At 36.6% G+C, this 24,129-nt stretch overlaps 1 pseudogene; it reads left to right on the forward strand.

Annotated features, from left to right (window-relative positions):
* The first annotated feature begins 1,737 nt into the window (after nucleotides 1-1,737).
* LOC149545489 (protein LATERAL BRANCHING OXIDOREDUCTASE 1-like) overlaps nucleotides 1,738-24,129 on the forward strand; it is an 81,147-nt pseudogene continuing 58,755 nt past the window's right edge.

Genomic DNA, 24,129 nt, shown 5'->3' on the forward strand with positions numbered 1-24,129 from the left:
TATCATACATCAGTTCCAAGATAAGTTAATACTAAAAAGGATGGGTTAGCATGAATAAAGATGCAAAACAATGAGGAAATTCTAAGGTCAAATCTTAAAGTTTTTAGATTACTGCCAAATGTGAGAATCCTCTTGAGATTGCAAGTAAAATAAAAGTAAGCATATAGTTGTTAGCCAAAGCCAGTTGAAGCCAAATCAATAAAGGCAATATAAATAGCTGTCGAGTGATGATAAAATCTCTGTGGATGCTGAGTAAAATAGAAATTGTATTGAAGATGATTTATAGTTGTATATGCACCATGCAATAAATGTCATGTTTTGAAGGGTATAAGGTTGATTTTAACCTTTTTTTGTCATTACAAATTTAGAGCAAAGAGCAAGCAGAGTGAAGAAGTGATTCACAAGCCAGACTGAAGTATTTGCACAGATCATAGTGAAGATCAAGCATCAATTCATCAATTTTAAAGCAATTCTTCATCTACCAAGCTACACAGTTTCATATTTGTTAAACCCTAGCTTGCATAATGGACTCTAGTTCAAATAATTTAAAGGAGAAAGTGATTTTTGAAGTCCAATTGGTTAGCAATGAAGTTAAACAACATAATTTTAAGGCTATACTAGACATTGCTTACAAGCAAGACTTGTCAGGCATGTTACCTATGATTCTGCCTAAGGTTATAATGGTACAAGATGTGAGAAAGTGCTATAACTACAAGGTAGGAGGCATTGAAGACATGGAAATAAGAAAACTGTATGAGAATTTGTGTGATAATGGTGTATTGAAGGAGGAATTCAAAATTGTAGAGAGGAAGGGCTTAACTCGTGCCCTAGAATTCTCAACCAATTTCAAAACCAAATGGTTCAAAATAGTTCTGAGTAGAATACATGATGGATTTCTATGGTTAGAGGGAGTATCTATTAAAATTTTAAAGATAATTATTCATAGGGTTACTAGTTATTTAACCCTAGATCGGTCCAAGACATTGAGAAGCGACTCTAAAGAGGTAATTGAGAAAAACAAAGGTGCTAAGTGGAACAACCATGGAATGACCATTGATACTATTTCATATCCACTTCTTGATTTCACAATTAGGTTCATTTTACATAAATTATATCAATCAAGTAGGTTAAAAAGTTCTCCTTGCATAGCTATTAATGTAGATTATAAGATTGTCAAGAATGATCATGCCTATTATCTTGCAGAACTCCAAATGTAGTAGATAATGGAGAACCTAGGAGCAATAAGAAAAGTCAAAAAGTGCTCAATATAAATTTGGATCAATACTGGTATGCATATGTTTCTATGTACAAAATGAGTTGCCATATTTTGGAAAAGTAGGATGGAAGAATAATAGGTTAGTTGTTGTTCAAATAAATGAGTATATTGAACAAATGGGAGAGAATTTTGAATCAATAATGACAAGCTACTTTGAAGACTTTAAGAATTCTATGAAGTAGAGGTTAAGAATTCTTGTTTCTCTAGTAGAACAATACTACAATGACATTTGTTTCCTTGTAGACATTGACTATAGTTAAATCCATGTTGTTGTACCTAGGGTTAGATGGTTAAGGCCCATAGGATATGAAATTAATGTTGATGAAGCATCATCTACTATCACTACACTCCTTGCTGAAGAAGTTGACAAAAGTGCTGAAATATTTCTTAATTTTGATGTTGTGAAGTCAAAGGTTGAGATGGAACTGATGACAGTGTCAACTTTGAAAAAGAAGAATAAAATGGCGAGGAAACTAAAGGCCAAGTTTGTAGAAGGTGCAGGAGATGATGATGAAGAAGGGCCTTTAGCTTTTACCCAAGGCATGGGTGAAGATAAGGAAGCAGAAGGTGTTGAGGAAGAAGAAGCCAAGGAAGCACCAACAAGATCGGAACCTAAAAAGAGGAAGGCTAAGGCATAGCTTGCAACCAAACCAAAAGAAAAGAGGGCTAATAAGCCAAGCACACCAAAGCATAATACTCCAATAGCAAGGGATAGCACAAGGGCTACTACACAAAAGGAAAAAGAGCAAGCAAAGGAGAAAACAAAAACCACTAAATAGAAGGGCCTAGTTTAAAAGAAACAAAGGAGAAAATACATTGCTCAGCCTAAAATAGATGATGGAAAGATAGAATAGAAAGATAAAATTCTGTTTAGAGTGGTAAGTCATACACCTAAATTTGATCTTGAAAATATTTGTGATAATATTAGAGATAATGCAAATTTAATAGCATTAAAAGGTATTAATTTTGAAAAAATTGCTAAAGAAGACCAAAATATGATAGAAGAGTTAGTGTATGCCATGATGGAAAAATTCAAGAACATTTCTCTTGAATTAGATAATACAATGCTAAAGGAGCTATACACCATTGTAGAAAATAAGTGACATTATTGCTTGAATGTTGAAGAAAAAATAAGACAAACAACATTACCCCAAGTGATGCCTGAACTAACAAGAGGAGAAATTACCAAAGCCAATAAGAAATATGGTAGCAAATTTGTAGCAAAATGTAGGGCATTCAGCATTCTTCAAAACCAAATTGAGGATGTTGTCAAGAAATCCACCCAAATGTGGAAGTTAATATATGGATATGCAATAGTCAAAGCATGAGAAGATGATCCCTTTGAGGGAAGAAATAATGAAGAAGAAGAGGAAGATAAGGAAGAGGAGACATAAAAATAAAAAGAGGATACCACTATGGAGGAGACTCAAGAGAAAATAATAGAAATTGCAATAGCTAAATAGCATCAAACAAAACAGAGTATGCAAGACACACAAATGTCAGCCACAAACCCTCCACATGACACTAGCACATCTACAGAAACCATAACAATAAAGGATGTTCCTGAAAGATCACCTCAAAACATAAATCCATTAACTGTAGAGTGCCTAAAGAAGATCCTTGACCAATCCACACTACAAGCCAGATTATGTGAGCACCCTGTGTTGGTCAGTGTGAATCAACTTCAAAAACTAGTAGCTGATATAACAAGTGATAAGGTAACTAGACAAGAACCACCTTCTTTCATCCCTTTAGCTACTAAAGGTCAACCTCTAGTGCAAAAATTAGATGATACATCTGCAAAGGTTGGCACTACTATAAAAGATGTTATGATTGAACAACAAACTCAAACTGCTCAAGAAGAGAAGACTGTAGAAGCACAAACATGATAGAGGTATTTGTACCTGATACAAAAATGAAAGTAACAATTCAAATAATTGTAATTGATCAAGGAAAAATTGATGAAAAGGACATACCATAGGATAAGGAGCAAGAAGCCATACAAACATTGGTAAATTTACCAACATCTGGCACTCCTACAAAAGTCCTTTAGAGACCGAGCACTGATGCAATACCACTATAGCTTTTAGCACTAGGCTCCATCTCATCCAAGATTGCCAAGATATTTCACTATGGAGATGCAATTTTAGATGAATAAATAGTGGTAGCTAAATATGATTATGCAACCATGGCACTAGAATAAATAGATATAATGCAAGAAGCCTTGGAGAGAAAGAAAAAAACAACAAATACTCAGAAAGGATTATAAACAAAGGCAAGCATTACAAGAGATTGAGGACATCTTTTTAGGTACTTTTAGCTTGCAAAGACCTGAGTATTCCAAGCCCATATTGGGACAACTATCAAAAATTATGGAAAAAGTGACTAATGAAGACTAGGATACTAATGTTAAACTTATGGAATGGTTTGAAAGAAAATTTCATGGGAAAGTTAATGAGAAAATATCTAGTGCAATAGCACTATCAGAAGTTGAATTGGCTACGAAAATTAAGAAAGTGAAGAAGGTACTTGAGAACATATTCTCATTGTACACAAAATTGTGTGATCCCACACTCTTCACGCAAGAGACGAACCATAGAATTTTGAGTATAGAAAGAAACTTGAAGGTATTAGGTATGCAATTACTTGAAAATGCAACTCAGAGTGAGAAGAATTTTCATTCAGTGCTTCATACAAAAAATCAACTAGTTGTATTAATAGTAAGAGAGGCTAATATAAGAGCCAAGTTGATTAGCATTCAAGCCTCCCTTAACCCTCATATGGAAATACTCCACAAGGAACTAGTAAATGTAGAAACAATGTTAAAGAAAGATCCTAAACTTTCAACTTTGGATAGACTAGTTCACATTGTAGTAGAGACAACCATCCAAATAAAGTCCTTAGATGTTACTATAGAAACCCAAAAATTGGTAAAGACTTAAATCATGCAATTACAATCAACAAAATCCAAATCAAAGAGAAAATTAGAAGAAACACAATGGACTTTCAAATCAAAAATCACGTTAGGTCATTAATCATCTATTAAATTAACAACACCTAAATCAAATTTTAAAAGAGGAAGAAAATAATTCAAATTCATGAAATAAAATTCAAAAAGGGTAGAAGAAAAAGACAAAATTTTGAAAATCAATCATTTATTAAATCAACAAAATCATTTATCCTCACAAGATTGAAAATTCCACTTTTACCATTTAAAAGAATTTGAAAAAGTCCTCATATTATCCTCAAAATCAAGACTGGTGGACTCTTCCTACTAGCCTCTTATGATATATTTCCAGTTTCACTTTCACCCCCAGTCAAAGGTGAAAATCCCGATTCTTAACCCAACCCCTTCTGAAATCCTATAAATAGAAGGGAAATCTAAGAGGCAAGGGACCCAAGTTCATAGTATCTGAACTATAGGCACATTTGCACTCATCATTTTAGCATTCTCATTATAGAAAGTTTATAGCATTTTAGCATCATTTTGTATCATTTAGCATCATTTATCACTTGTTAGTTCATTGCATATTCATCTTGATAGCATATAATCCACATTTTAATCATAGATCTTACAAGTTTTTATTGTAGATCTGCATTTTTAGCTTAGTCCCATTCTAGAATTGTCACTAAGATGTTGGTTTGAGAGCTATTTTAGCGGTTGTAGTTAGGGAGACACGTGACCTTCATAGAGATTATATTCTGATGATGATTCTTAGGTTTAGTGTAGTTTGTCATAAGTTTATTTGCATTCTACACTAAGGTTTCACAAATACGCATTTATACTGTGTACAAATTGATGCCCGTAATGGGGCTCGACTAAAAGCCCCTCTATTTTCAAGTTTTTCAATCTAATATTTCATTTCGAGTATAGATCTATTTTTCTTTCTACTCTCTTATGTAGATCTAATCAAATACAAGCTCTACTACATTCGGGAGACCTCATATCAATGAGAATAGTATTCCAAAGTCTTCCTCGAGCATAGAAGGGCCAGATCTGAGTCCTCTGATGCTTTGCACTTTGTTTCAATGCTTTTGAGAGATATTATAACACTTATGCACTCTATTTTAATGCATTTAATCATTATGAAGTGCATTTGCACAGTCGTATAACACATTTGAATAGTCCTATAACACATCTACATATTCTTATAGTGCTTTTGAATATTTTGGTAATGCATTTAATTATTCCTGTAACAAATTTGAAGCATCTTGTAGTGCATTTGATTTTATTATAGCACTTTTCAAAGATAAAATAGCACATTTGAGGTTTTCTGTGACACTTATGCACATTTCTATAGTGCATTTGATAAAAATTACAATTTCCTAAATCTGACTTCTAGAACTGAATACGTTTTTCTCATAGGTCTCTCCCATGTTAAAAAAAAGGCTTTCAGATTGTAGACAACGCATGCCAGGAACAAAGACCCTCATAAATGTGCCTAGCCTTTTGCTAGCTCTGAATCTAGTAGGTTGACCTCAGCTCTCATTAATTAAAAGTGTGGAATTTCTAAATTTTCAAACATAGTTTAATAAGAACGTTCAATACCCTTGATCTGATAAAGAAGTAGGCCTATGCTCTCAACTCCTTTGAGTTGATCATAATTCTTGACCTTGTATTAAAGATCAGTCACAATTGAAAGAGGAAAGAAACCACACATAGTCTAATTAGGAGCCCCCTGTTGTCAGTAGTATAAGGGCTGGAAATTTAAACCTTTGTGTCTGTCATGTTTGTGGAACCAAAGTAGTAGGAATATGCTCTCCTTCTCAAGTGATCAAATTCATAGACTTTTTTGTGACTTCCATTTTCTCCCATTTCATTAGGTAGAATAATCTAGCCATAGAAAGGTTACCTCTCAAGTTGCCTTAGCAGGACCAGTGAGAGGTATTGCTCCTAATCTTGTATTCCTAATCGAATGCAAGCCACCTATGTGAAAAACATATCCTTACTCTAGTAGTCCCGCAAGAGATTGCGCCAGACCTCCCTAGCATTGGTGGGAAACTCTCTATCACAGGAGAGGTAAATGCAAACATAGTTGGAACACTAAGTCCCACTAGTCACTGGCCTTAGATAACCTTGATAGGAAGCCTTTTGTTTTCATTTTCTAGGTGCATGTGATTTTTACATCTTGCATTGGTACTATTGCTATTGTGCTTGAAAGTGCTTTTAAAACTTAATAATGAATCCCAGTGTGGATCATAATCCTTCCAGAAAGAACTTCAAACTAGTATCGAGAAATCGAGTTCAAAACTAAGAAATTTTTGAACTATCCTTAAAAAAATGCATATGTGCATAAAAAAAACGCATCTGATCATTTCTGCAATGCTTGTAACATCTATTATGATGCATATATCTATAAAAAAATGCATTTGATTAGTCAAATAATGCATTTGAGAATTTTTGTTATGCATCTGAATGATGAAACAACACATTTGTTTGCTAAAATAGTGCATCGAAGCATTCATGTGATGCATTTGAGTGAAAACATGAAATAGAGGCTAACTGTGAACCTGGTCCTTGCGAACAAACAACAAATTTGGATACCCTTTTTCCTTGTCAGTGTTTTACAAAGTCAAAAGTGTTCAATATCTGAGTGAAATCATTTTTTGAAACAAGCAAAGCTACATCGTCATTAACCCCATAGTTACAATTACCTCACTTTGCACATTAAGCCAAGAACATTCAGAGACACACATGCTTTCCTCTACCTAACTTCACAAAAGTGGACCTTATCCTATCAGCATTGGCAAACATCTTGTCTAATGTAGCTTGTTGCTATAAACAAATCATGGTCAGCGAACACTTTCACTTCTAGAAAAATACCTAAAATTAAAAAAAATCCAACTCACATTTCATGCCACCATGCAAAATAGGTGTACCAATAAAACTGAAGCCGTCACGCATACGAGTGAGTGCTCAAAAAGCAAGTAGAATGATCAAATGCACAGAACCCTTAAATCTTCTCAAATCTACTATGGCAACGGATTGCACATAGGACATAGTTACTCCAAGTCACCCATATTCAATCAAAACTCAAAACCCTTAACCACAATGGGTTCATCTCATGCAGGGGATAATAGAAGTATTGAATCTAGAATTGAGGATTTTCATCAAGACCTCGAACTTGTTGATATCATGGAAAAGATACTAGAAAAAAAAAAGAACACTACATACTCGCATTAGCAGAACAAGGTGCCAAACTACCATCTGACTTTGATGTGACCAATCTAAAGTGAGATGAAGAAGAGTCACCCTTAGATTCTATCACACAAAAATAGCAAGATCTACAACTAGAAATATAAAGGATGAAAAGAGTGAAAATACAACCCGCAGAGTTCAACCTTGAAAAGGTGTGTCCCCTACCATTTGACAAAAACATTACCTTCACAGCTTTCCCTCCAATTGTGCAAATACAAAAATATGATAAATATTTTGGTATATCGGATCCACAAGATCACCTTACACAATTCTATATACTAAGTATGGAATTTGTCCATGATACGATGTACTTAATTCATTTGTTTTCTAGGAGCCTCAAAGGGTAAGCCATGGAGTGGTTCTCCAAATTGCCCTTTAATATTAAAACCTTTGTTCAATTGGCCTCCATCTCCATCACTCAATACTTCTATAACATCGAAAGAGAAGTTATAATGATCAATTTATGTAACACAAAACAACTCCTGGGTGAACCATTCAAGGTCTTCCTACAAGGGTGGAGGCACATGTTTGCCAAGTATCATGGAGACATACCAGGTCAAGAAAAGACAAATATTTTCATGAATAGTCTCTCTAAACAAATGAATTATTGTCTCCAACTCCAAGGGCCAAAAGATTTTAAAACCACATTAGAAAATGCTACCAAAGTGGAAGAAACCTTGGTGAACAATGACATGATTAAACTCTCTAAAGATGGTAGAGGTTTCTCTAGTAATTACACACAAATGCACAATCCCTCAGATCGGTCCACCAATAAACAAAATTCATGGTGGAAAAACAATAATAAAAACATCACAATGATGAGGTAGTTGAAGCAAACCATGTTAAAACTCACACTCAAACCCCTTTAAATCAACCAGGTCCTATGGCTGCACGTCAACAAAATAATGCACCATTTTCTCGATGCAACATGAAGACTCCCTCCACATCTGACCAATAGGTTGCCTACAACCAAGCTCCTCCTCTACGAAGATATCAGCTTTCTGATATACCCAAGGAGTATAAACCCATAGGGGTGTCCTATGAGAGTGCTTTACAAACACTCTTGGCTGATGATCTTACGGTGTTATCGGAGGCTAAACCATATGATCCTTGAGTCAAGCCAAAGTGGTGGAATGAGAGACACACTTGTGCCTATCACTGAAATTAGGGACACCTGACCAACAATTGTCTTGTCCTTAAGGGGGTTATCCAAAAGCTAATAAATGATGGAACCATTAAAGTGAATAATCTCAACAATAATGAATACCATACAACCTTTAAGAACCCCTTTATGAGTCATGAAAAGGGGGAGTCCTCCATGTCTGACCAAAAAACCCCACCCCCCCTGCCCCCTCCAACTCCACCCCCCCCAAACTATAGTTAATTATGCACACCACTATGATAATATAATTGGCATGATTTTCGGAGTTGATGACACTGTAAATGTCATCATAATTAAAAATAGTAAGAAAAAACAATCCTCCAAGACCATTACCCAGAATCAAGCCTCTAAGATTATCCTACTAGGACCTATAACAAATCCTAACTGAGTAGCTCCAAGTTCCTCCATGCTAAAAAACAACTTGGTCAATCAATTACTTAAGACTTTTCTAATATCTCCATTTTTGAGTTGCTACAAATCTCACTAGAGCATAAATAAATCCTCACTAAAGCCTTAGTACCAAACGACCTAGATGTGAGTAGGTTTCAAAACATGGTCAATAATCTCATTGCCCCTCACTGTGTTTCATTTTCAGCTTAGGATGATATGTCTATTTTCTAGCTACAAAATTCTCCCTTACACACTGAGGTGTTCATCCATAGAAATCGAGTCAAGAGAGCATTGGTCAATGGTGGGGTTGGTCTTAATATTTGCACCCTCGTCTTAGTGAAGGCCCTCTGATACAAAGAAGATGCTATTGATCCAAGAAAAAATATCACCATCAAGGCCTATGATGATCAAGAAAGATCTTCTAAAGGCATGGTCATATTATCAATTAGAGTAGGGCAAGTTGTGAAAGAAACTATCTGTCAGGTCTTAGACTTGCACTTAACGTATAACATCCTATTGGGAAGATCATGGATTCATGACATGCAATTTGTTCCCTCTTCCTACTACCAATGCCTTGAATTTCCATATATGGGTCAAGAGGTAACCATATCGGGAGATCAAAACTTCACTCAATATTGTAACTCACTTGTCCCTCATAATAGGGAAGAAGTTGGCATGTTGACAGATGACATTAGCTAATTCATAGCTTCAAACACTTCTACTAACCAAATAAGCAACCACTCATCAACATTGACTAAGGGAAAAGAGAAAGTGGTTTGTTCAAGTCCTTCCATTCCTTCTCCGCCATCATTGTCAAAAGACCCTAAGCAACTACACTATGAAGAAATGGATAAGCTAATGAAAGAATTTGATAAAAAGTTTATGTTGCACCATAAAGGGGTAGGTGAGAACTTAATCTCTCTATTTGATCCCCTACTTTCTCTGAGGTCTCAAGGAAAACCATCATCCACCATGCCATATCATGCACATTTTTTCAAAGCAAGTGGCACACCTCTAACCTTAGTGAAAGATATTAGTCAACAAAACATTGACATCTCTCCCCACCTACATAGGAAAGGCTTTGACCTAATGAAAAAGATGGGATACATGGTAGATGGTCCTTTAGGGAAGGGAATAGGCATCATCGAACCCCTAATGGCACAATTTAGGTCCAACAAGTTTAAAATAGGGTTAGGGTATGATAGACAAGACAAGCTACAACCCTCTTCCGAAGTTCACCCCAAGCATAATGATCCTTCCTCGGCCACCTCAGTATGGGTACACAAAAAAAGGACAATTACACCACGACAATAATAGATATCACAAATGTGAATTTTTCCCTCTCAAGCTCACATTCCATAGAAGAACCACCTATAAAAACCTCCAATAACGAAGACAGTGATGATTTCACTAAATGGGAATTTGAATCCCTATCTAAGGAAACTCTTCATGACAAACAATGTGATGTTGTCCACATACCCACCCCTAACAGTTTGGCTACACAAAGAATAAATCATAGTGCAAGATCCACTTCACCAAGAAATAGAGTACATCAGGGTGGTTTAGAAGATGATGAACCTATTGAAGGGTTGTAGTTTCAAACCTTATTTTCCAACTTCTTTCTAGTGGAAGTCAAAGGTGATTACTACGAGCCTCTCACAATCTCTACTTTCCACGACACTTTAGAAGAGGCACATGTCATAGACCTGATAGATACATCATATGAGCCATCCAACAAAATTATGTATTTAAACCCTGCTGAACCCTTCCCCTACAATGAATCACTTTCCCTAGTCCATCCTAAATTCATTAACTAGGATAAAACCGAGCCTCATCACCGTCCTCATTTTGACATTGACCATGAAGTTTTTATATACCTTAATGTGGTTGAACCATCTCATCAATGAAGAATGGAAGAAGAGCATATAATCAAGTCTGGTATCAATCACCTCAGTCACACTAGAATAGGGCAAGTATCCCACAACCTAAGTGACCACCACCAAGTTGCAACTAATCTTGACAAAAAAATGGAAATAAATAGAAGTGATGTATCCCAAGGTGAAAACCCAACTATGACAACTATGAATGAGGTAATTGATACCTTACCTGAACGTTCTGATTAGCAATCTTCTATTTTGATTGAACCAATAGAAGTAGTCAACATCGGCATAGAACAAGAACCAAAAGTCATTAATTTGACACAGTCCTTGAGCAAAGAAGAAAGGAAGCCATTCACTAAATTCTTCAAAGAAAGACAGATAAAAATTGCATGGTGTTATGCAGACATGCCTAACTTAGACCCAAATTTAATCTCCACCATCTTAACATTTCTCCAGAGATTAAGCCGGTAAAACAAAAAGTCAAAAAGATGCATCCCCACATAGCCCTATTAGTCAAATTAGATTGAAAAAATTAATAAGCACCAAGTTCATCTAGCCCCTGGCATATGCATCATGGATATCCAACATTGTCCCTATATCAAAGAAGAATGGTAGTATATGCATCTGTATCAACTTCTGAGATTTAAACAAAGCATGTCCCAAAGATGACTTTCCCCTCCCTAATATCAACACCATTGTCCATCTTACAATAGGTCATTCCATGTTTTCACTCATGGATAGGTTTTTAGGGTACAATCACATCCAGATAGCACCAAAGGATCAGGAGAAAACCACTTTCACTTGTGGATGGGGAATATTTTATTGGAATGTGATGCCCTTTGGTTTAAAAAATGTTGGGGCCACGTATCAACGGGCCATGACCACCATCTTTCATGACATGATGTATAATTTTATGGAGGACTATCTGGATGACATTCTCACCAAATCCGATAGTCATGAAGAACATCTCCCTATATTGGCCAAAATATTCACCTATCTAGAAACTTTCAAGGTCAGACTCAATCCCAAGACATGCACTTTTGGAATCATATCTGGCAAACTTCTAGGATACATTGTCTTAGCTAAAGGAATAGAAGTGGACCTTGAAAAGGTACAAGCCATAATCAGTATGTAACCTCTAAAGAATTTGAGTCAATTATGCTCTCTTCAAGGCAGGCTTCAATTAGTTCACTATTTTATTTCTTAGTTGGTGGAAAAGTGTATACCTTTCACACACTTGCTACATAAAGACATAAATTTTAAGTGGGATGATCAATGTTAGGGGGCCTTTGAAACACTTAAAACTTTTTTGATGAATCTGCCCATGTTGGTACCTCCCGTACCACACAAACTATTATTATTATATATTTCTCTCATAGATAAATTAGTCGGAGCTCTCCTAGTTGAAGAAAATGACCAAGGAAAAGAATGAGCCATTTACTACATCAATCACACCTTGGTCAGTTATGAGCTTAATTACTCTTTCATTGAAAAGGCTTGCCTAGTTTTAGTTTTTACTTCTCAAAATCTACGTCATTATCTCTTGACACATAAAGTCAAGCTCATCTCCAAAATTGAACCTCTCAAATACCTTCTCAGCAAGACATCATTAACAAGTAGACCAACTAAATGGGTAATGATTCTGAGTGAATTTGACATTGAGTATGTTGATAGGAAGGTGATAAAAGGACATGCCATTGCCAATCAATTGGAAGATGCGCCTATGGAGGGTTGTAATCCTATCTCAGCTGACTTCCTTGATATGCATATTGTCTAGATAGAGCTAGTGACATGGAAATTTTATATTGAAGGTTCCTACACACACCATGGATCAGGCACTAGTATTTTTCTCATTATGCCACTAGGTGTTACCATCCCTAAGTCTTATAAACTGCTCTTCCCCTACACCAACAACATGGCCGAATATGAAGCTTTGGTCTTGGGACTCAAATTGGCTTTGGAATGGAAACTGATAGCATTAGAAGTTTATGGAGACTCTCAGTTAATCATCAATCAAGTTACTGATACTTATTAGACCAAAGATGAAAAACTATTCCCTTATAAGCATATGGTTGATACACTCAAGGAATTTTTTGTTCACATTACCTTTGAACAAGTTCCTAGAGAAAATAATGGAGTAGAAGATGCTATGGTCACTTTGGCCTCTTTACTCCAACTCTTGATACAACACAATCGATACAAGTTCCTAGTAGAAGAGGTGGCTCAACCCGCATTTACTCAACCTAATTCCCTCATCATTTTCCATTTAGACACTCTTGATTCCCTTTGGTAAAATCCCATCATCAATTACTTCTATCATAACACCATTCTATTTGACCTCTTGCATAACCAAAGACATAATTTCATTCGCCAAACTTCCCACTACACCTTGGTGGCTAATATGCTATATAGAAAAGGTCTCAAAGGTACTTTATTTAGATGTCTCAAAAAGGATGAGTCTAGATTCACTTTACAGGAAGTTCATGCAAGGATTTGTAGGTCACACTCCAGTGGGTTCACACTAGCCCAAAAGATTCTTAGGATGGGCTATTTCTGGCCAACCATGGAAAAGGATTCTATCGACTATGCCAAAACCTACAAGAAATGTCAAATCCATGGTAACCTAGTTCATGCACCAGCCCACGAACTCACCCATTTGGCCACACCATGGCCTTTTTATCTGTGGATCTTTGACTTGATTGGAGCTATCCATCCACCCTCCTCCAAGGGGTATAAATGGATTATCACTGCCATTGAATACTTCACTTTGTGGGTCAAAGTGGTGCCACTTGCCGACTCTACGAGAAAACAGATCTCCTCTTGTATTCTTAACCATATCATTTGTTAGTTTTGCATACCTCATGCCATTCTCACAAATAAAACCTTGTACTTTAAAAATCACATAATTGATGAATTGTGCAAAACATTTCACATTATACACCACTCCTCATTAATTTATTATCCCCAAGGCAATGGCCAAGCTAAGGCTACCAACAAAACTATCATCAAAATCCTTAAAAGAACTGTCAATGACATTGGTAGGGATTGGCATTTATAGTTGAACCCCACCCTTTGGGCCTATAGGATGAGTGTTAGGATGCCTACAGGTGTGACACCATTCTCCTTAGTTTATGGTTGTTAAGCTATTCTCCCTTTAGAGGTTGAGATCCCATTCTTGAGAGTTACTCTTTGGGATGTACTACCAAATGAGGATTATAATAGAGTTTTTAGAAGAACATTAGTGAACAGTGTATGAACATCTCAAAGTGTATCAAAACAGATTATCAAGACACTACAACAAAAAGGTCAAACCCCGTATCTTTTAGATTGGTGATCTAGTGCTCAGAGAGAACCCTAAGAACCAAGCAACAAGATAAACGAAAGGAAAATGGGAGGCCAATTATATTGGTCCTTACATTATGACAGAGTCCTTTGGAACTGGTACCTATATACTTTAAGATTGTGATCGTATAAAATTAGCATAACCTATCAATAACATCCATCTCAAATGATTTTATGTCTAGAGCTTTGAGAAAACACATCAAAAATACAAAAAAAAAAAATTAAAAATTAAAAATATCAGAGAGAGAGAGAGAGAGAGAGAGAGAGAGAGAGAGAGAGAGAGAGAGAGAGAGAGAAGTGGTAAAAATGTGGTTCACAATAGCAAAAATAACCAGTATGATACCAACAAAAACAACCAGTATGACAACAACAAAAATAACCAGTATGACAATAGTAGTAGAACAAAGAAAATGGAGCCCATAATAGCAATAACAATAACAAGAGAAAATCAAAGCCCTTCTCCTCGATTGAATGTACAGTCACAACTCTTTATGTTCATGCAACAACCTCTGTCCATGCAAAGAAGCCAAGACTAAACTAGAACTAGAAGTGGGAGTAGTAGGAATTGAGAAACACTTTTGGGTTACAGTTATGAAGTCTCTTGGCATCAAATAGGGTTCACAATAGCACAAATAGATAACATGACAACAAAAAAAGGGAGCACAACAAATTCAGCAACACTGGGAGTCTGATTATGTTTTGAGATACCATAAACATGAATTGCAAGAAAACCAATGCACATCTCCACTACCCACCTTGGCCAATCATCTCCGATGTTTATTTTAGCCCTCAGTCAACCCATTTGATGTCATCAACTCCTTTCATTACCCCTTTAGGTACCTCACATGGTCCTAGTCACCCCTATGTGCTAACAAATGTCACTCACGTCTTCCTTTTCACTCTCAAAAATTCAAAAATCATCCAAAAAAAAAAAAAAAATTCAACAATTCTCCAAAAATATCAAAAAAAATTCCAAAATTAGCCAAAACAACAAAAAATAATAATAAATAAGTAAATAAATATGAAAAAACTTGACATGAAACTAACAGGCTTACAACCCTCTCACACAAACCTCTCGAAATAGAATATTTCAGAGCTGTAGCCATTTGTGGCTCCCATTCCGGTTGCCTCACACCACAAAAGAAATCCAATGCAGACAAAAAAAACTAGAAACAAAAGAAGCCATTAAACTAAAAGGATAAAATAGGGAAAACCAACCCCATCACTCCTCTACAAGCCATTGACACATCTAGAAAATGAAGCCAAAGTCACCCTTCAATGTCCTCTGTTAGATTGCTAGACGATTTTGCACAAAGCATCCCCAAATCAAACCCAAAAGGATGAAGGGAAAGGTGGCACTAATAGCTGATGCGACGATGGGAATTGGTAAGGCAACAACCCATCTATTTGTAGCACATGGAGAAAACAACCCAAATATACCAAAAAAATTAAAAATATCTCAAAACTTTCAAAAAAAATTTAAAAATTGTATAAAAATACCAAAAGAGCTTAACAATTGTCCAAATTTGCCAAAAACATTCGAACAGGGTCATAATTTCCAAGCATGGTCATAAGAGATCACAACATTAAGAACACACTAAAATTGCTATCAATTTTGGGTTCATTTTAGCTCAAATAGGGTATACAACATATGAAGTACCTCAATGGGATTAAGAAGCAGTGTAGTAATGTCCCAAAACATTTCATTGGGCTTTGGAAAATCTAGCAGAATGCAAATAGCACAATAGATACCAGTGGAATACTCTTTCCCCTCTTGAAAGGAATTCCTAATGGCTCCTTAGTCTTATTTATGTTGTAGGGCCACAATTGGTTTGGGTCCCTTCAAAAAAATATATCAATGTTATCTTGAAAGCCTAGATATCCATTAGACTCTTTCATCCTCACTCAACCGGGGGCATGGAATAAGCAAGCATGAGTGTTTGAGTCTACCCTTGCCCTCAAGCACCTTTTTTAGGCCCAAGTGTCCTTTTCAGACCCCTCCAACATCTTTTTAGGCCCAAAGTGCCTTTTTAGGCCTCAAGCACCTTTTTCAAGGCTCAAGTGTCCTTCTTGGATCCCTCCAGCACCTTTTAAGGCCCAAAGTGCCTTTTTAGGCCCCTCAAGTGACTTTTTAGGCCTCAAACATCTTGTTTAGCACAAATGCCTTTTTTCAAGGCCCTATTTCACATTTTTCAAGACCCCTGATGTCTTTTGGGCCCCCAACATGCCTTTCTTGAGTTAAAGCACCTTTCCAAGGCCCTATTTTGCCTAGTTGAGACCCAAGTGTTCTCTTTTGAGCCCCAAATGCCTTTTCATAAGCCTCCAAGATGTTCGTCTCATCACACTCCTAGTGACACATCCCCACATTGGTCGTATTATTGTTTGTAATGGTTCTTCATATACACACATACATTCTTGCGTACCAGTCATGGTTATCCTCACTCTACATATGGTATTATGCCCATTTTTACAAAAGTCAAACTGTTCCAACATTTATCACAAAAACACAAAAGAATTTAAATATTTACCAAACATCCCAAAAACATTTATAGATTTGACAAAACCACCAAAAACATCCAAATACATTTCAAAATTACCAAAAATAAACATGAAAATGCATTTTAATCAACATTAGTTGTTGCCACAATGAGCACAAACTTTTTATTCTTCTATGATGATAATGACAATAGTGTCTCGCAGATTATTCATTTTGGCCTCCCAAGGGAGGTGGCACAATAGGATGTCGAGTCAATGGTGTTTCTTCTTGCCTTGCTCTAGACAAAGAGGCTCTTGGTGTCAACCTCCTATGTGTCCACACCACATCCATAGGAATTGGAAACCTTCCACCACTTAATTGTGTGTTTAATAGGTGTGTAAACTCCCTATTTGCAAATTGCATTTGTCACCAATCCTCATGTGGGAAGGCTTGATAATAACATCTCATCCAATAAGCGGCTTATCAGTGTACCTTTTTTGTACGATGCATCTCCACAAACACATTCTCAACCAACTTGCTTACCCCTGTGTAGTGATTGCTCATTGGGCCACATCTTGCTCCTGCTACATCTGATCAATTATCATTCACCAATGCTCCATGTCTACTTTTGTCTCACCCAAAAATTACTACAATTGCCTCATCTTTCCCTCACTTAATGCTAACCTCTACTACAATTTCAATGCCAAGGAGTTTTCCTTTGCAATCGCCTCCCTAAATGACTCAGACGGTGACTATAACAACACTAGCTCATTCTAAGAACTCTCTAAACCAACTTGCACCATTTTCAGAAATTCTTGCAACCATTGAGCTCATGACCATTCAGCCCACATTCCTACCTCATTTCCCTCTACTCATGCATGTTCCACACATAGCTCCATCTCCAGCCATTGTGCCTGCACTTTCTCTGCATCCACCACTGCTTCGAGTCATCTTGCCTCTATTTACGCACCATCCTCCTGCACCTTCTCCATTAATCCTAACAAAAATGTGACCTCATGTTCTGTGTTCTTTGCTCAAACTCTTTCTATAACAAATAATCTTTGCAATCCCTCCACATCCTATGATACTTGATCTTCATCTCCTGCCTCTAGTTGTGGCTCCCCCAACTTCACACCGCTCGTTTCCACTTCTATTTATCCCCATCTTGGTGTCTTGAGACTAATCAACCAATGCATCCCACTCATTTCCTCACCTCCAATAACACCTCTTGCATCCTTTAAAGTTTCCCCTATAGAATTTTTAGAAGACTTTATGTCCCCCACTTCCTCCTCCACCCCTGACAGACTTTTTGCCTTCTTAGATGGACTTTTCTCCACCTACATCATTGGCTTGTCACCTATAATCACCTGCATCACTCGCTATACTACAGTCCCTGATAACATCAATAACATTGATAATGGTGTTTCTTCTACCTCCATCCCCACCTCCTTAGGTTATGTTTGCCCTTGTCTAGGTTGACTTGTCTCACTTGGACCCGATATTACCACTTGGAGTTTTGAGTGATCCACCCACTCCTCAAAAGTTTTTTGAATGCACTTTTCTCTTTTCCCTTGCCTCATCCACCCTCCTTGGCTAACATCACCCTTTGTCTATGACTGATCTGGTGAGCTCTACATACTTCCAGTTGCACAATTCCTACAGCTTCTCAATACATCCAACAATCGCATTCTACTCCTCACTTCACTTTTCTTCAATCCCATCTTATCTACCTACTTATAGCCATCCCTCACCCAAGAATGCTTTTGAAAGAATCTTCCATGTATCCATCTTTTCATCTTATCGCACTAGTACCCGATACACTTGGCCCTTGGCTCTAACATTTAGCCATCCCAAAATTTTATTGAGACACATCAACCATCAGATTCTACTCCTAAATCACCACTGACACATATCATACCTTCACATCCACCTAGTACAATAGTTGGTCCCTGGCAGAACTGAACAAACTTGACACTATTACACACAAGTGGAAGCAAGCCTAGTTCACAAATGATAGTTTTTCTTTTTTTGCTATCATGTACTTTTAGTGCCTCGATGATGTATTTGACTAGAGGTGCCAAGATGAAGTCATGATATTTTATTGATTTTCATTGTTTAACTCTTGTGATCTTTTGGTTTCACACATTATTGGTGTCCACTTATAAGAGCCTTGTCTTGGATGGAACACCATGTGTACCTTGACTAATTTTGTGTGGTACCTTAGGTGAGGTCATTTATCTAACATGTGACTATTTGGCATGCCTATTTCTATTATCCTGTGACCATAACTTTTGTTTCTTAGTGGTTGCATGTTTTCTTGTACATTGTTCCTATTTGCTAGTACTTCTTGGCATGACATAGTATTCATATCACTATAGCTGAGCTAGTGGTGATTTTACTTAGTCATTTTTTTATTACATGCTCTATGATGACAATTAGTTTGCATCTCTTTACAAAAGTGATAGTTAGATGCATTCATATAGTTTGCATTATCATCTTGGGTTCCTTAAAAACAAATAGTTGGAACATAAATTAGGATACAATCCACAAACATTAATGAACAACTTCATGAAGAGTTATCAAAAAGTGGATAACAACATCAAAATCAACATTAGGAAAAACTTCTAGCACTTTGATATCATGGACTTTTCCTCTTGACCATATCCACACTAGCATTACATTTCATGCATTCACCTCTTCATTCCACTCATTGCATTATGTGGCCTTCAAATCTTAGACAATTCTAGTCACTATCAAATTGCACCACATCATCTGTTACGTTGCATGGCTTTCAAATCTTATACAATCTCATTTCACCACATTCCATCTCCTCTACTTTGTTACATCATATTTTCCCATCCTCCATCTCCTTTAATTTTCATCCACCCATTTCATAGCTTTTGAATCTCAAAAGTTACCGCTCCACATCCTAGCCTTTGAATCGCTGACAATTTTATTTCCTTCTATTTTTCACCTTCACTCACCCTCCATTCATCTCTTTTCATCCCATCCTTGAATTTGGAATCTCATTCCATTTTTCATCTCATCTTATCATATATCCATTTGGTCATTCACTGTTTCATTCCATTTCATTCTTTTTCATCCTTCTCTTATATATTTTACATCCATTGCCATTCTATTCCCCTTTTCATTTTACCATATCATTTTCTCACATTTCATTACATCTTCATTACATTTCATTTCATCTCATTACTCATTACATTTCATTTTATTACATATCATGTTCTTACATCTCATTACATCTTCATTACATTTCATTTCATCTCATTACTCATTTCATTTCATTTTATCTCATTTCATCTCGTTGCATTACCTTTTATTTCATTTCACTACTCATTTTGTTTCATTTTATTACTTATCATGTTGTCACATTTTCATTACATCTCATCTCATTTTATTACCCATTTCATTATGTTACATACCTTGTTCATTACATTTCATTTCATTACCCATTTCATTGTGTTTCATTACATATCATATGTCATTTTGTTCATTATACATTTTATTCCATTTCATTTTTTTCTATCATCCTATAATTTATCATCTATCAATAGACATTTCATTTCATTACATTACATATTGTGTTCTCACATCTCATTTCATTTCATTACATTACATATCATGTTATCCCATCTCATTTTGTTTCATTACATCACATTCTATCTTACCATATTTTATTTCATTTATTACATTTATTATACCAAATTTCATTTTCATTACATCATTAGTAACATACCATCTATTCTAACTCATGATTAATCTACATTAATCATTCACATCTACATCCACTGTTACCATAATCATCAAATCAAAGCCATCACATGCATGCATAAGTTCATGATATAACACATACAAGCATCTAAACATCAAAGAAACTTGGATATCTCATAAAACAAAATAACAAATTAGACAATGTATCCCAAGGTCAAAATCACATGAATATCAGATAAACTACAAGAACATCAAAATCATCATATAACATAAAAGTCCATGGATCATGGATCAACTAAGTACATTAGCATAAGTGTCTAATGAACATCAAAAGAATCATCATACATGCCCAAGAATGAGATCACAATACAATCATCCATGTGGAGGTGCTTGATTTGATGGCCCTTGATCATTAGGGGCATCTGTGTCCTCTCGAGGTGCCTTTCCCATCACATCTATCCTTGGTACTACACTGACTGCCTGACTCATCGATGCACCATCTATACTCAATTTTGGTAGCAGCGGTGGCCTTGGAGCAACCACTGCTATGAGACTCTATAAAGTACTCAACATCACATCCATCCATGCCTCCATATCACTCATCTGAGCCTCTAAATTGACCAATCTCCTTGGCCTCCCTAGTGGTGGCTGCACCTCTAGTAATACTAGCCACTGTCCCTTTGGCTGTACATCTAATACCACTTGCTACTATCCCTATGACTGTGCACCTAGTGGATCTCTAATAGAACTATGTACTTGTGACCTCTGTTGGTTGTCAAACTTCACACCCTCTAGTAATCTCACTAACCAACCATCCCTCCCCTCACCCATACTCCACCTTGACCTTAGCCTATAACCCTACCTCTACTCACTAGTCCTTGTATTGGGCCTCGTGCTACTCCCCTCTGTGGTATCACCATGGCTATCCAACCTCTCTGTCCCCATGCTTTTCCCTCTCTAGCCCTAGGTTTTCCTCTCCCTCTACCTCTCCCAGGACCACCCTCATCATCATCATCATCCTCCCCCCACTCAATGGCTCATTAATCCCTGGCATCAGCTCAGATGGATCTGCATATCTAGGGAAGGGATGCTCCTGAAACCACCATGCATAATCCCCCTCCATACTTGCATCTGCTACCCCATTTTCTAGGGCCCAAGGCTGTGGTATATCTATCATCTATAAAAAGGCCTCCAGATAGGCCTTATACTCCAAGGTTGGCCCCCACACTACTCTCTCTAAATGAACCCAGGCATAATGTGTAGTCCCCTATGGCATGCCTTGCCATCGACCAAATTGCCTCACCACTTGCTTGATGCAAAACCACTCTAGTATAGAAGGAATTTGCCCAAGAAAATATGTTAGATTAAAGAAATATACCATCTCATCATCATCCTCTACCCATGGCTCTATAAACCTGTAAGGTCTCCATACAACCTCATCAATATCATCAAGAATCAAATGCCAGTACTCTGTCTTTCCCAAATGGGGCTACATGATCAGACCAAAATAAGTATACATATAAGGCATGCCCTATGGCCACTATCATACACATACTAGTTGTGTGATAGGCAAATGCTCCCATGTCCATTCCTGTAACAAAATGACCCTTGCTAATAATGATGAGGCATTTGAATATACAACCTGATGTAAATTATGATACATATCGGCCAAGATATAGCTACCCCATGCAAATCTCCATGTCACATTGATCATATCCTAAATGAGGTGGCCCCATCCAACTAACACCCTCATCCTTGATGATCTGGTAATAGAAACCCCCTTATCAATCTCACCAATACTACTAGTAATGCATCATACTACAACATTTGGAACCAGGACATGCTATCATCACCAATACTATCATCTCTGAACAAGTCGCAAAATCTAGCCCCACTAGAAGCCTGATCATAATAGACCAAATCCCCCATGGTTGGGATCCATAGAATCCTGTAGACATCCTCGAGAGTCAATTTCATCTCCCCATTGGAAAATGGAATGTGTTGTGGTTTGAGAGCCATATCTGCCAATAATCCATTATTTACTTAGAACTGGGGCATCTATAATAAATATATGAAGCCACACCAGTCTATAACCTACTTGTCTGTGTCAAACAACCGGCCCACTAACTCTAATGGCCATGGATAGAGTCCTTGTACCATGAGCTTTTTCCCACACACCTCTTATTCATCAAACAGACACAATGCATTAGTTTTTCATCCCAAAGCAATTATCAGAAATTGATTTCATAATTAGATCTAGCTATCTAGCTATCAGTTCTATCTTGGACCTATTGCTCATCTTTCTCTATCCTGAGTTGGATTGGCTTGACTTCCCTACTCTGAATCATGAGTTGAGGTGTCACATATCTATTATCATATCAAACTTACAAACATGACTTCATGAGTACCTTCTTACTCATGTTTACTTGTTATGCCCAGCCCTGACTAACAAACCACGACACTAATCTTTAGCATTATCTTACACTTGATAGAGGGTCTACACCCCATCAAATGAGTTGCAAAATTCAATTACCCCACTTCAAAATTCAAAAGTGCCATTACACACATCATATGTGCTCTGAGACATAGTATGTGCTATTATATTATGCAGATGTGCTATTATTTTCAAATGTGCTACGAAATTGTATAAAAGTGCAACCTCGACTCACGTATGTGTCATTTCATTAGATGGGCTACAAAACTGAATACATACACTATTTTAACTATTCAACATGTTATTAGATTTTTATGTGCTAATATTCCATGGGCAAGTGCTATAAGCGTATTCGAATGCACTATTTCATCAATAGGCACTATTGTATTTGTTATATGCATTGTAAGCCTATTGTATGCACTAATTTATTACTAAACTAGGGTTTTAGAAGTGCTAAACCACCCTATGAATGCACTAAAGTACCATTAAAATGTGCTACTAAATTTTAAATGCACTAAAAGATTGTTTTAATGCACTAAATTACTAAATTTATCACATTTATCCTACAAATTTGTGTAAAAATGTCAAAAAGTTAGGTTAAAATGCTAAATCTTAAACATAGAGGATCTCAACGACTTATCAGGGCACTATAGTCTATTGGAAACTCATACCAATGACCCTTCTTGAATGTATTCTCATGTAACAACACCACCATCCTCACTAAACCAGAGCTCCAACCACCAAATGCAAAAGGTAAAAGTGAAAATGACAAAGTTAAAAGGTCTTTTCGACATATTTAACTGCCCAAGTGGCATTTATATCACCTTTTCAAATCATTTACCGCCTATTGGCATCATTTTTCTCACCAAACACAACTTGGGTATTGCACTAAACCAATCTACCTATCTTTCTTGCCCATTCCGCACCATGTCAGAAAGAAAGTTAGAACCCACTAAACTTTCACTTTTCATATTTCCTTCCAATTTTATTTCTAAGGGGATAGTATATCTATATCAAATCGGGACATCCAAGCTAGGGCATTAAATTCAAATTGGGATATCCAAGGTGGGGCATTAATTTTTTTTGGAGAAACATCAAAAACTTTCTACCCTAGCAAAAAAATTTCAAATGTAAAAACTAAGATATCCAAGAAAAACTATAACATTGCAATCAAATCATCAAATTATCAATGATCAAACATCAAATCATCAATGAACAAACATCCAATCATCAGAATT

This window comes from Cupressus sempervirens, chromosome 7, assembly GCF_028749045.1.
Source record: "Cupressus sempervirens isolate cs-2001-9-10 chromosome 7, ASM2874904v1, whole genome shotgun sequence".
NCBI classification, from domain to species: domain Eukaryota; kingdom Viridiplantae; phylum Streptophyta; class Pinopsida; order Cupressales; family Cupressaceae; genus Cupressus; species Cupressus sempervirens.